Source organism: Macaca thibetana, chromosome 1 (assembly GCF_024542745.1).
Source record: "Macaca thibetana thibetana isolate TM-01 chromosome 1, ASM2454274v1, whole genome shotgun sequence".
NCBI lineage: Eukaryota > Metazoa > Chordata > Mammalia > Primates > Cercopithecidae > Macaca > Macaca thibetana.
Window position 1 is genome coordinate 81,402,749 of NC_065578.1, and position 15,369 is coordinate 81,418,117.

Genomic DNA, 15,369 nt, shown 5'->3' on the forward strand with positions numbered 1-15,369 from the left:
GCAAAATAACAATTGTGCAAATTTGCCAGACACTTTACATATGGTAGCCCCTCTGATCCTCATGACAACTCCACGGGTTGGATGCTGTTGTTATGCTTGTGTTTCAGATGAGGCTGTGGAAGCACAGGAAAGTTAAGTGACTTGCCTCCCATTATAAAACAAATATTCAAACCTATAAAGTCTGATTCCTGAATTCAGACACATTACAACCAGCTCTGCCAATGCTGAAGTACTCAAAAAAACAAAATAGAAGGCTGCATTGCAGTGAGCTAAGGAAGGTCAGAGGAAGTAGGAAGTAGAAGAAATGAGTGAATACCTCTCTTAAAAATTTTCGTAAAGAAACTAGAAAGGCCCTCATTAGAGGGAAAGCAAAGGTAGGGTGGAGGGGAGATTTTTTTTTTTTTTTAAGATTGGAAAGACTTGAGATATTTATGCATTGAGTTAATACAGAGGATAAAGATGTGGATAAATGATAACATGAATCCTTAGAGACTTCAGAAGGGGTTAGGATCTAGAATATTGGCACAGACATTAAGTTTGAACAAATTTTTGTTGAACATGAACTATATACTTGGCCCTGTGTGGGTTCTGGGGATACAAGGTGTGTGATATATGGTAGTTAACCTGAAAGATCTCAGAGCTGAGCTGGAGGTAGACATTTATAGCATTATATCATATGCTGTTAAGAAAGGGGGTTTGATGGACTGACTTTGAGGGGATGGCAGCAAGATGTTTGGGAGTAAAGCTCATCTCCCACCACCTTAGTAAGGTTTTGGCTCCAGTTACCTTGGTCTCCTTTCAATTTCTGATCACGCCAAAGGCCTTTTAGTCACTTACCTGTCCCTTATCATCCTCAAGCTTCTGTTGTAATGTTACCTCTGCAGAGGGGCCTTCCCTGACCACCTTGTCTAAAGTTATGTTTCCTCATGCTTTATTCTCTCTCCCATCACTCACTGACTTCCTTCAGGGCTGTTTCCAAGATTTGTAATTGTCTTCCTTATTTATGCATTTGTTTATAGTGTATCTTCTCCAGGTGTAAGCTGCATGAGAGTAGGGGTCATCCAGTGTGTAGATGACACCTGGCTCATTGGTGATTGTCAATACGCTTTTGAGTAAACGAGTGAATAAAATAAATAGTGCTTGGACCATCTTTAAAAGTAGGCATTGACTGTGTAGAGAAGATGGAGAGGTCATTTCAGGTAAGTGGGAAAGTATTTACAACATTACAGAAGCATGAGCCAGGATGGAATAGTTAAAAAGCAGTCAGTAGCTTGCTATGTTCATACCATACCATAAAATAACTGAGTGGCAGCGGTAGTAAGGGTAGAGGGGCAAGGGAGAGGTGTTGGCAGAAGAATAGTACATTAGGGCCATATAAAGAAAGGTCTTATATGCTAAGTCAGTGATTCTGCTGACAATGGAGAGTCCATTGAGAAACCAAATATTATGGAAATTAGATCTTAAAAATAAATTCCGTATGAATTCAGCTATTAACATTTATGCCTGAATTTTGAATAATTAGAATATATTCCCGTTATTTTGTCCTCAAAATCTTCCACTGAGTTCTGTCTTGATGTAATTATGATCATACAATACAAACTAGTGACTTAAATCCTTCACCGAAAGTTTGATTTCTGTGAAAAATCAAGGATTCCTGTTAGTGTGTATTATATGTTTCCTTGTGATCACTGCCTAGTAATTCAGTAGCAAGAGAATAAAGGGCTTCATCATTATATGAAGACATCAATATTCATTAAAACAGTTGGGCTGGTCTTTGTAGGGATGGTAATGAAAGTCTGCAAACTGTTTAGCCAAAGATCAAACAACGTAATTAAATGTTAGTAATAATAATAACTTCATAAAATGGCAAATGGTAGAAATACAGCACAAAAAGCAAGCAAGCAACATTTCCTGAGAAACCTGTCTTTGTTTTTTTATTAATTACTAGATTAGGGAAATGACATTTACTGAAGAAAATAACAGATCATTTAATGGAATTGCCAAAGGTCTTTTGAACCTCCAGCGAATTGGAGAAATGAGCTAAATGATCAGAACTAATGTTTGGAGCCAGTACTGTAATACTTGCTAACATCTTTGCTCATTTGATAAGTTACATAAGCTTCTAACCAATATAATAAGAGCAAGGAGAAGACTGTGGTGGGGACAAATATGTTTTACAGCACTGTTTGGTGCTTTAGATACCTGAGGTTATTACCATGAGATGAAAATATTGCCTTGTGGGAACTTTGATACGACAGATATCACTACACATATGTAAGCAGACAATTCAATTTACTCCATAAATTCTGTCACTTTTTTGGAATAATGTATCACTTTATAAAAATGTACTTTTACAATTTGCATAATTACTAACTCATCAAAATAAAATCAAGAGCACAAGTAGTATCTTTTCAACTTTCTAGCATATCAAATCAATATATTTACTTTAATTCTGTTTTTGAGGTATATATTCAGCTTAATTCTTTGCACTTGCTTGGAAATGTATAGCTGTTTAAAATCTGTATTCTTGTCCTGGATTATCTACAAAACCGTAGGTGTCTACTAGTGCTGAGCTGAATGTGGCAGATACCTTAGCACTTGAGGTGTCTTTTCTCTGCATGGTTGAGAAAAATAGATAATCACTACCTGCATATGCCTTCTCATGTCAGAGTGAAGCTCAAGGAAACTCCTCGTGGTCATTGATCCCTGAAGAACACTTGAAGACAAACCCTATTGGATAAAGGTGGTGGATTTTTAGCTTCTTTACTTCCACTTCAGCGGTCGGCAAATGATGACCCCTGGAATAAATCTGGTCTGCTGTGTTTTTGTTAATAAAATGTTATTGGCTCATAGCCATAACCCTTCATTTATAGGTGTATTCAATTACGGCTATTTTCATGCTGCAAAGGTAGCATTGAGTAGTTGTTACATTGTAAAACCTAAAATATTTTCTATCTAGTCTTTACAGAAAAAATTTGCCTACCCCTTCTCTAGTACAAGATTTTCCTAAATATTTCCATATGGCAATAGTTAAAGGGGATTTTAATGGTTGGGACTAGGCAAAGGTCAAATAGTTAGGGAAACTGTTTAAACAAATTTAATTTTTTCCTTACTGCTGGAATTATCAGAGTGATTAATATATGAATGTATATTTTGACCCTTTTAGAAGGAAATATTGTATTAGTATTTCCCCAAATTATTTGACTTTCATCACTCTTATTTGTGGGCTGCGTATGAGATTAGTGATCTTTGAAACACACTTTCAAAAATGCTAAAATACATGTTTTCTTCTTGACTTTCTATTTATAAATTCTGCTCTACTGCCTAAGAGGACGGTCAATTCCCTATTTTCTCCATAGTGTAGATATTGCAAGAGTTTTTTAACTTAGTATCATGTGTACCTTGCTCCTTCCATTTCAATAAGATTCCAGTAAGGATTATTTTGATGTCTGACTTCATTTAGAACAGGATTTTTTTTTTCATTCTTTTGAACAATTTTAAACTTAACTTGAAAAAAAGTGTATATTGAGCAGTTATGTAAGTGCATGATTTTTTTCTTCACACCACTGCCCTCAGAAAATATTTGGAATCACGCCATATAAATTAGCTGCTTTGGAAAATTAAATGTACACCTAGCATCTTCTTCACAGTGGACAGTCTGAATTAATAACTTATCCTTCCTTATATGGAAGTAATTCTTTACAAAAGAAGAAATGCACATGGGGAATATAACTGTGTGGTTCTTTCCCCCTTAAGGGCAAGCGTTAACTTATATCAATAAAAAGTAGTGATTGAAGATTGTGTTATGTGTTTCAATTAAGCCAATAAACATTTGTGGCTTCTGTTTGTTTTTGTATTCTTCTGTTATGTTATACATGTCCCCAAAGCAGAGGATATAAAGGTTGCGCATTCCTAATTCAAAAATCCAAAATCTAAAATGTTCCAAAATCCAAAACTTTTTGAGTACTGATATAATGTGACACGTGAAAAACTTTATACATGACCGCAAGTGACAGGTTGCAGTCAAAACGAAGCTGTGATATATCTTTTCTGCACACACCCAGATGCCCCCGCACAAACACACCTACAAGGCATAATAAAATGGCACGTGCGTAGGCTGGATGTGCCAGGGACAGGTTCTCCATGATGCCCCGCATAGGGCCAAGACCTGTGTGCATTCCTGGCTGTGTTTTTCTTCTTCTCTGCTCTGTAGTGTAAAAATATTGTTGAAAATGTCAGAAAAGCCTACAGATACTCCTATGGGTAACAGTGATAAGAAAGAGAGGAAGCATTCCTTACTTTTAATGACAAAAACTGCAATTGCTTTTGCACCAACCTAATATGTTCATCTGTAGCCACAGGAAGTCAAGCTGTTGGTGAAACTGGGTAGTGGTGTAAGTAGTGGTGTAAGTGTGAAACATCTCACAGAAGAGTGTGGTGTTGGAATGACCACCATATGTGACGTGAAGACTTAGAGAAGTTGTGTCCTTGTGTCTTAATGGTACTAATCTGCATGATCTTCTGCGATCCAATATAAAACAATTATGAAACTCCATCATTTAAAATGAGATCAAGATTGTAAAATACAGGGTAATCACATACATTTGTCTATCAGCTAATTCTAGGTCTATTTCTACCTTTGAGCTGCTAGTCTACAAATTTATAATTTAATTTGCTCAGCTTTACCATACCATTAGAATATTTTGATTGAAAGCTAAGTTTTCAATTTATACCAAATTAAATAAAACAATGTTGAAAATCATAGTTTTATTTAATTTTGATTTATAGTGTACATTGTAGGTGATGGGCGCTATCAATTTATTTGCATAGTTATTTATTGACATTTATTTCATAAACTGGACTATAATTTCCATGAGGGCAGAGACTTTATATATTTGTATAGTGTGCTTGGTACACATTAGAATCTCACTAATATTTGTTGAATGATGAATTTCAATAACCTTTTATAAGATTTTTAATTGATCTAAATGATGTATATATTTAAAATTTATCCTGTACAGGTAAGTGTATCTGTATATATTGCTTTGATTTTGTAATCATTCTAAATCAGGAGTTGACAATCTATGGCCTGCAGGCAAAAGCTGGCCCATTAGGTAAAAAAATGGGTATGTTGTTTTTCAATATTTGAAAAAAATTAAAAGAAGGGTAATAATTCATGATATGTGAAATTGTAGGACATTCAAATTTCAGTGTTCATAAATAGTTTTATTAGAATACAACCATATTCATTCATTTCTATATAATCTATGGCTAAGTTTGTCCTAAACAGCAGAATTGCACAGTTACAACAAAGACTATATGACCCACAGAGCCTAAAATATTGACTATCCGTCCCTTCATAGGAAGTTTGCAGGTACCTGTTCTAAATAAAACAAATAAAAAAGACACTATACAGTTCGAACGTTTGAAAGAATCGAGATGAATGACTACATGTATATTTTAGTCTTCTATTTAACTATAAATTATGTTTATATAATTTAGCATCAATCGTGACTCTAAAGTTATATGCTATACAATTTTTAAAACAATATCCCTACAAATGAATGAGTATTAGATTAAATATATTCATTGCTAAATGTCAAATTAGCTCTTATTTCAAAGCTCTATGTTTCCAGTTGTTTTAATTTATATACCCTTAAAAATGACTCATATATGTGTGTAGCTATGAGTTTTATTTTTTTTTTGAGAGTAATGGACTTAAAACCTAAATTCTAAATTCAGACTTCTTAGTAGTGTATTCGACTAATTTCAGAAATATTATTTTGTTCATTCTATTATATACTTTTTCTGTCCTCTGTATCTCAGCTCTGAAGCTTTAGGTCAGTAGCTGCAACAAGTTGCAAAAAAAATCTCTGGAAAATAAGACATGATGATGATGATGATAGTAATAACCCTTTATATTTTATAGTTTATTATATTCTTTTAATTTTTTTCAAAAGCTTTCATATACATCATGGAAACCTACTAAACTTATATTAAAGCGTTACATGTTTCACTCTTGAAATTAGTATGCGTGCAGCTATAATAGAGGTAAAGGCATTAATAACCCTACCTTTTTCTAGTCTATTTATTCCTATGCCGATGTCAGAAACTGTTGACATAAATATATAAATAAAAGATGAAAGGTTTTTCCTTAATTTTAGCAGTTGAAAGTAACACTATAAGTAATTGGAATCAGATTTTTAAAAGCTTTTGTAAAGAAATTTATCAAATAACATAGGGCTATTTTTTCACTTTCGTTTGGAGTAAATAGGCACATATAAACTATGGTTAAATTAGGCGTTTCTGGTAGTTCCAGCTGTACACAATTTCTCATTTATTGAGTATTTTTGATAAACACTACCATATTTTTTTTCTCTTCCTAATAGGAACTTTGTTAAATTGGGTACAGGATAAATTGCCATAAAAAAGAGAATCCAAACTAGTGTTTTAACATGATAGAACTGTTTGTTTCTCTTCCGGTAATCCATAGTTTAGTGATCCAAAGCTGATAAGGAGATATTGTCATCCTCAACACATAGCTGTTTTCTCTGGGTCCACAGTGGCTGCTCCAGGTGTTATTATCTTCCAACCAGAAAGAACAAAGGCCTGGGAGCACACACATTCTTTTTTAGAGAGAAGGCCTCACTTTGGCATATGTATTGCTTCTGGTCTCATCCTATTATTTAGAATGCAGGCATATGGCCATATTAAATCTAGGGTATTTGGGCTAAAGCAGAGAGGATGTGTGCAAAGCTTAACTCAGTCCTATTGTCAAAAAAAGAGACAGTAGATATTGATAGATAACTAATAATCTTTATTGTATACACGGTGCTGTCAGGTTTATCTGTCAATCTCTACCTATCTTGATCAATCAATATAAATAGACATAAATATAGACACTTTTCCCTTTTACTAACAGAAAATTTTATTAGATATAAATTTGCTCAGATTGACTTGATTTTCTGATACCAGTATCTCTATAGTATTGCACAGAAACCACTGAATATATCTAAACACTCTTTCCATAGCCATTATGTATTTCTTGACTTCAAACCATTTCTTCTGAAACTGATTTGAATACAGAGCATCGTAAACTACAAAGGATCCATAACTTTAGGTCAGCTTCCTGGGCCCTCGGATGTGCAAGAGGAAACCTATAGTTTCCAGTTCACTAAGTAAAAAAAAGAAGAATTAGAAATTCTCAAAGCCAAAAAGATTTAAAAAGTGATAGATATTAAAAAACCATTACTAATAATATATTGTAAATGTGGTGTAACAGAAGTCAACACAGCTAATTTGATATTATGAACAACCTAGCTTGAAACTGAGTTGATAGAGGGATGAGGTTGAATAAAGTGTTAGTGACTGGTAATTCTATGAGGTTTAGTTTCAAATGTTATTTAAAAACTAGCTTGCAAATATTTAGAAAACCTAGGATACTGTATGCCCAATTACCACATATTTTAGGTGTCATTTCAATAATTTTTAAGGATAAATTCAGTTAGTAAAATTCATTAATTTCTAAATTTTAAATGATTTGCACCCTCTATGCCTCTTTCTTGGATGAGTAGTTCCTCTAGTAAGTACCCTAATATTAGACTGTCTCTTGAATTTTTAAATGGACTTATTAAAAGTTAAGGCTTGAGTGAGACAATTACAAAGCCATCCTTTCCACTTACTATTAAGCTAACAATGTAAGCCCAATATTTAATGTTATTAACAATGCCCAAATTCAAAGGTTTGTGATTAAATGAAGAATACAAAAGGACTGCCATATTTAAAACATCATTTAATTTTTTAGAAGAATGCAAATCAAAGACCAGAATTAAAGCCCAAGAGAAAATTTTATTTAAGCATATTTGAATTTCTATTGAGTTCCATTTAACCCTGAGGTTTTTTTCTCCCCTTCTGATAAACTTTTGCCCTCTAGCCTGCTGTGAAAAGAACAATGAAGCAGCCACCAGTGTTCCCTAAACTCTCTGTAAGTGACTCTTCCTGAGTCATTATCCTTCAGCTTCCATACGTAGCATGAAAAATCTCCTTTCTACCTCTCCCACTAGGAACCTGGTGCAAAGCATTGCACTTGATGTCTTGTAGAGCAGAAATCAAGAAACACAGGGCCCATCTGTGTCCATTTTGCATGTTGAATGAAAAACATTACCACCATTATAAATTAATGAGAATCTTTTATCTGGCCAGTGCTCTTTCCCCACACAATGTGAATAATGTGGCAAAGATCTGAGACTTCCATAAAAATGACTGCCCCGAGTCTGGCCTCTTATAGTGTTAAAGAAGAATGGGAACCTGGAAAATTTTCACTGACTGACTAAGGCCGTGAATCTGCTGCTGGGCTGCGGAAACCTTTGTACTTTGTACTTTAAATTTTCAGCTTTTCATCAAAAGAAGAAGAAAGGCAAAAAGGGAGAAAAGATTCAAAGCAGCAATTTAAATTTCAGAAGTGAAGAAATTCTGAAACCAGTATTAATACTGGTTTTGTGTCTCTCCCTCTTCTTTTTTGTCAAGTAGCCGAACTCTCATTTTCATATGTAGTTTCTCTGCTTCTTTGTCAATTCATTAGCCTGTGAATCCAGCGTAGATTTCATCTAGGAATCGGACTTCAAAATCCCAGGAACCTGAGCGATTCCATAAGGTGACAGTGCCATTATCCAAATGCTGCTTACTGCCTTCTGATAAGCCTGCTCTCTCCTTAGGAAATCCCAGGACTTTGCTAGTCACTATTGTTTTATGTGCCTGGAACAGTATTTATTAGCACGTGGAGTCATTCATTAGTCTATAAGAATCAGGAGGGTAGGATTCCAAAATAAAAACGGCAGGGGGTATACATACACACACACACACACACACACACACACACACTCCTGCTGTAGCCTGCTTACTAGCCAAGGTTCATGCCTTATAGGTGAAATACCTGAATATCTTCTTTGAAAGATACCTCCCCACTTCGTCTTATGTCTTCCACTCACCTGCTTACCTTCTTTTAATTAGTCAAATGGCCACTTCTAACTTTTTCTCTTGTTACTCTGTTTACCTGCTGTGGATAAATCTTCTTCTCCCATTTCAATCAGTTTTTACAATGACTTCCTAATTAACACATAGTAAGTCTCCTCTATGAAATACCTATTTACTAAATTAGACGCAGGAGCTTTGTCTTATAAGTCTTCAAGGTGGTGAAGGGTTTCTGTTATTTGTCACGTAGAAGACAATAAACTTAATGACAATTGCCACATCACCTGTGGTGTTGCTGCGTCCATCATAAAGAGTCATTTATTCACATTTATGCTGTACATTTCTGTGGATAAACTCATATTTTTCTTCCTGGAAAGAAAAGCACCCATCCTCTCTGGTCTTTATCTTCCCATTTGCTCTATTTTTCTACTTTTCATCATCATCTTTCTCTGATTTCTAATTGAGATAGAAAAGATTAAAAAGCTCTTTGAATAAATCCATCAATTTATACAGGCATTTCTGCAGGCATCTCCTTCCCTTCAGCAGTGGGTTATGCTAAACATTAATTTACACAAAAGCAACTGTAACTGCATCTGTAACTGTTTTGCATCATAATTTTGGCTCAGAAATTACAGCTTCCATAAAAGTCAATTATTAAATGGCAGAATTTGAAGCGATGTTGCTTAATTAGTGAACGTGGTACAGATTGACTTGGTCTTCCAATACCAATACTTCTACCGGATAGAGATACACAGACACCAATGAATATCCCTAACTGTTCTTTATGCTTCAGTGAAGCTATATCATAAGCAAATATAACCTAATTGGCATTTGGCATAATGTTTTTGTGATCTGTAACTTCCTTGTTGCAGAAGTTTGGTCTCAGCATCATTTTTCTGTGTTGTCTTTTTTAACTTTGAGGGGTGGATAACCCAAAATTAAATGGCAATGCCCAAGGACAGAAAAACCAAAATGAATGAGAAAGGAGATTTCTATGCAGCAAATTCTCTAAGTGTGAAAAGTGTATCAAATATCTAACTAGATATTCCTGTTGCCCACATAATTCCCATTAAAGCCAAGCTCCTTGCACAAAGACAGAGTTTTTGGTTACAAATGTTAGCCTGCTCAGGAAAGTCTAGTTAAGGTTGTTAAGGCTAGAAACGAGTATCTTGTGAAACTTAAAACATAAAGTTTTTCTGGTTGAAAAATCAAACTGAGACTTTGAATAGTAGTCATTTATCTCATTCTTTAACTGCTAATATGAAACATGGCATTTGAATTTTAAACTTGCTTATAGGAGCTTCTGTATGTTTTTAGCATAGGCAATGGATAGTTTGTATCAAAATAAATAACATTAACACTTGAAAGACAAATAACAAATACAAATTTTAAACAATTGTTAAAATCACAGTATTGCAGTATTTTAATTAGATAAAAAGTGGTAGATAAAGCAATAACGTGATAACAGAATATTGGTAAAAGTATCATTTGTTAAATTGCTGGTTTGTATGAAAATTTAAAAACCCCTAAATTTATAATTCATCTTCTCATGGACTCACTTCCAAGTTACTTTTAATTAATGCAAAAGCTACATAAACTAAACAATTCAGAATAGGAATGTAGAATTCTGTTGCAAAATTAAATGTTTCTGTTGTAGGCTAGTAAGTTTGCCATCCAATTAGATTAAAAATGAATACAGCATATGTAGTACCTATTTATAGACTAATTTCCAAGCAAGAATTTTAAGATAAATTACATAAACATAATTAAAACATGCATTGCCCAGAGTATACCTAAGAAAATTAAAATCTATTAAAGTTTTTGAAGTTTTGAAGTCCATTGTATCCCTGGAGAGGAAACTTCATGGTTGAAAATCTTTTAATAAAGTGACAAAAAAGGAAATATGTATTCATAATATCTACTTGGCATCAGAAACTTTCCAAAAAGAAGATTTTTTTAAACCAAGTGGGTAATGAGAGAGTATTTGATAATAATGTGTGTCCTGACTCTTAAAGCAGTCAACAAAAACACACATGAATACAGATAACTGAGATTTAGTCTATTTTAATTGCCATTACTTTCACTTGGTAGAAGGTTAATGTATAATAAACGTATTACTGGGAAATATTGAGAAGTTGGGGACAAATACCTGAAAAGTTCCCAGTGAATAAACTTCATTTTCTATAAGTATTAAGGCAAATATATGAATAAAATGAATTTCGTTGCCCTGGAAGTTTAAGTTAACAAATATTAAGTGTTTTCAAAGTGTCAGAAAATGTCTTTTAATTTCCTCTTAACAAGTTTTTCTGAATACGCAAAAAAATCCTAAATACCTAAATTTAAGAAAATATGCATACAGTTAGAAATGTTTGTTGTCTTTTTTGAGAGTGATAGATACATCCACGAGTGGCATTTTCTTCTCAAAGACAAGTGAATGGTGTTGGCTGAGTTTTGGAGAGAGAGCTGTTACACTCCACAAATAATTACACAAGCACAATGAATAATGATGCTTCTCTCAGATGCACTTTAATTATTTACTTTGTACCAAGAACCTTGTCCCTGTTTGGAATACAGTCACACTTCTATTGACACATGGTGACAGCCAATATTTCATGAAATAATGAATGAAAATTACTCTTCAGAAAGTGAAGTTATATTTTATCACCCTTCCTTAATAATATGAAATACCTTTGTAATTAGATACTTTATATTGGTGTAACTTGTATGACATCCTTTTATTTTCAAAAATTACATTATTTATTTGTGTTAGGCTTCTAAAATGCAAAAACATAGAAATAAATTTTTTCCCCTTTATGGTATTCAGCAAAAGCATGAGGTTTGGAATCAGATACTCTGAGTTAGTGACCCACAGCTGTCACCCTTCTTATGTGATATTAGACAATCTACGTAACCTCTAGTCCTGGGGTGCTTTGTCTTTCAAATAAACACATGAGGTTTACCTCACAGGACTGGCGTGAAGAATCAATGAGGACAAACATGGTAGAATCTTGCCAACTATTAGGTTGGTTCAAAAGTAATTGGTTTCGGCCATTAAAAGTAATAGGGGCTTCTAAAAGGGGCTATTTGAATGTAAACTATTTTAAGTGTCTTGGTTGTGGACATGTGAAAGATTCCCAGCATTTATGGGGAAACACGTTGACTCCTGAGATAAAGATGTGTTGAGAAGGGAGTAGGTGGCGTGCCAGTTCTGTAACTGGAAATGTGGACCGTGAGCCATGACTTCTGCCTGAGGGGATGACAAATGTGAAAGTAGCAACAGACAGGAAAAAGGCAAAATATGATATTTTTTTTATGTTGATAGAATATAATTTTCTTGGGAATTACATGTACCTTCCCTCTATGTCGTACTCTTATAGAACAGATACTTATAAAAATGGACTAAGTTGTGAAGATCTTCAGGATCATAACAACTTATAAGGAACACAGGAAAGTTGGAGAGATTTTTAAGGAGGGCCATCAATATAATTAAATGATTTAGGTATAGGACCTGTGGGGGAAATGTTCTGGGATTATTCAGTATGCTAAGGACAAGTTTAGATGTAAAAATGTGGGAATGTGTAATACACTAAGGATAAAAGAACATCTGTTTTCTATGTCTAAGAAAAATCCAAAAGGAACTGGGCTTAAGGTATAAGATAACAAATTTAAATTAGAAACAAGAAAGAATTTCCTGACAGTGAGGGTTGTTGGGCATACAAGGACTTGCTGGAATCTCCTTTGCACATCTTTGAAAAAGTGTTTTCATTTAAATGGAATGGTGTAGGCTTTGACCTTCCTGAATGTAAGACAATGGGTCAAATAACTTTTAAATAACATTTCTAATTCCCTTGATTGTGAAGTACTGTGAGTCTGGCAAAATAGAGAACTGCAGCAGAAATTGTACAAAATAAAAGACTTAACTATTTGCATGGAGAAAGAGAATATACATTTGATCCTAGTTATCCTACATTGTATTCTTGTACAAAAACTAAGTGATTGCTTGGAACATTCTAGAATATGGAACATATTTCAAAAAAGATTATATAGAAGTCTCCTTGGAAAATCTTTTTTTTTTTTTTTTTTGAAATTCTCTACTTCTGAACTCTGTGAACCCTGGACTGAGTGTAATAGGATATGCAAAGTGTGTGAAAGACTGTTAGCTTTTCATTAGTTACTTATTTCTTATTTTTCCTGTGCTAGACTATCTTTTCCAACCTCCTTTGTGCTGATGTATAGCTCTATGTTTGAGTTCCAGCCAGAGGAATATGAAAGTAGTAGATGCGATGTGTACCATTTCTGGGCCAATGCTTTTCAGGAGAATGTATGCCCATTTTTACAGACTATGAATAGGTACTAGGGGATGGGTGAGCCACAGTTGGAAGGAATCTGAGTTCCTGAGTTACTATATGGAGGGTCACCTGCCAACTAGGAACATCTGCCTCAGTTGTTTATGTGAGAAAGAAGCTTCTGTTTTATTTGAATTATTCTCCTTTTTTTAGATTTATTTCTTTTGCAGGCTTGTCCAAGAAGACATTGAGTAGCCAAGTCCATATTCTTCTGTTTATTTCTTCTCAGATCTTAGTCAAATACTTTTCTTCTTATTTAGATTTCTCTTCCATTAAATGGTGAGAACTATGAATTCACTTTTTTGGGGCCATATTGGAATGATGGATCATATTGCGCCTTGAAAGGTAGTTTCATTATTTAACCTAAAGAGTGAAAATATTTTTCTAGTGGTTGAATAATCATATCAGAATGTACTTGTTACAAAATAAAGATTTACAACCCACCCATTTTTACTCTATCTCAAAAAAAGAAAACAATCTTTAAAATATAGCCAAAGATTTACTGCACATTTCCAACAATATTTGTTTAAAATGTGGTATCTTTTTTACTGAGAGGATTTTCTTCAGTATAATTAATGAATCACATATCAGAAAGCTGGATTTAAATTCCATCTTAGTTTGGGCAGCTATAACAAAATACCTTGGCCCAGGTAATTTATAAACAACAGACATTTGTTGTTTCTCATAATTCCAGAGGCTGGGAAGTTCATGAGTAAAGCATCAGCAGATTTGGTGTCTGCTGATAGCTTGCTCTCTGCTTCAAAGATGGTGTCTTGTTGTTGTGTCTTCACATGATACAAGACCCAAACAAGTTCCCAAACAAGTTGACTATGTAGTCAACATCTGAAAAGTTATCTCATTAAATTCTAACTACTCCTCTATGAAGTAGGTATTATTATGTTATTGGCACAGATGAAGTAAAAAACTCTGAGAGGTTAAGTGACTTGCCCAAAGTCACAGAGTTAGCAAATGGTAAAGCCAGGATTTAAAACCATGTCCACTAAATTTCAAGGAATTGCGCATTGGTTGACAGAGGTAGGTGCAAAGACAAAAATGATAAATTAATTAAAGATTAAAGATAACAATGATATATTTCTTCTTCTAGAGAAAAAATCAGTTTAGTCAAGGCATAGATATTAAAAGGTATGTTCTTGCTAAGTGTTAAAATGATGGTATATAAAATAATAAAATGATAGCTGTGGGAAGAAACCTGGTGTACTTTTCCATTGCAATTATTATAAAGCACTGGATTTTCCTGACATTGATTGGTTGGAAATTGTTGCTAATGAGATAATTGTTGGGGCTTAATTATTGACTAGTCTCCTTTGTGCTCCTTGATACCACTTCACATGACTCCCCTATCCCTGCCAGTTATCTCATGAACATGTGTCTTGGGTGCAGAAGAGCAATACAGGCATCTTTGGGTAGAACTGAGCAAGGGCATCATTGCTATTTGAAAAGCCACTTAATGTGGACATGTAGGTCAACAGTGGAATATTTAGATGCACATAGCCTTGTCCATTATGACCCAAATTTGATGTATCTTTGGCGGGACTCTACATTGGGACCTAACTAGATTCTAGATAAAGGTAACATTTGGAGTTCTCTATTTACACACTTCTGTTTATGCACGATCTAAAACTTCCCATCACTTAATTTTATTTCTCTGCTGCAGTTGAGCTAAAATAATTCAGTCATTTATTCAGGTAATTTGTTTGGAGAGATGAGAGGAGGTAGTGACATTAGATAATCATAGAATTATAAAGTTAGAAGAGACTTTGGGAATTGTCTGATCCAGTGTCCTCAGTATACTAGTGAGGAAACTGAATTTTAGAGAGCCAGAGGCTTGATCTGGGCCACTGTCTGCTGTGTGCAGACTTTCCTCTTGTGCACCAGAGCTGGGCCTGGTTCTGACTCCAACCAGGCTCTGTGCTGGGTCTGTTACCACTGGAAAAATTAGATACTAATGAGAGAAACTGCTTTAAGGGAAGAGAAGGAAGACACTAAAGAGAAGCTGTAACGAAGTTTCAGAATGTCAAAGCTAAGAGGAATC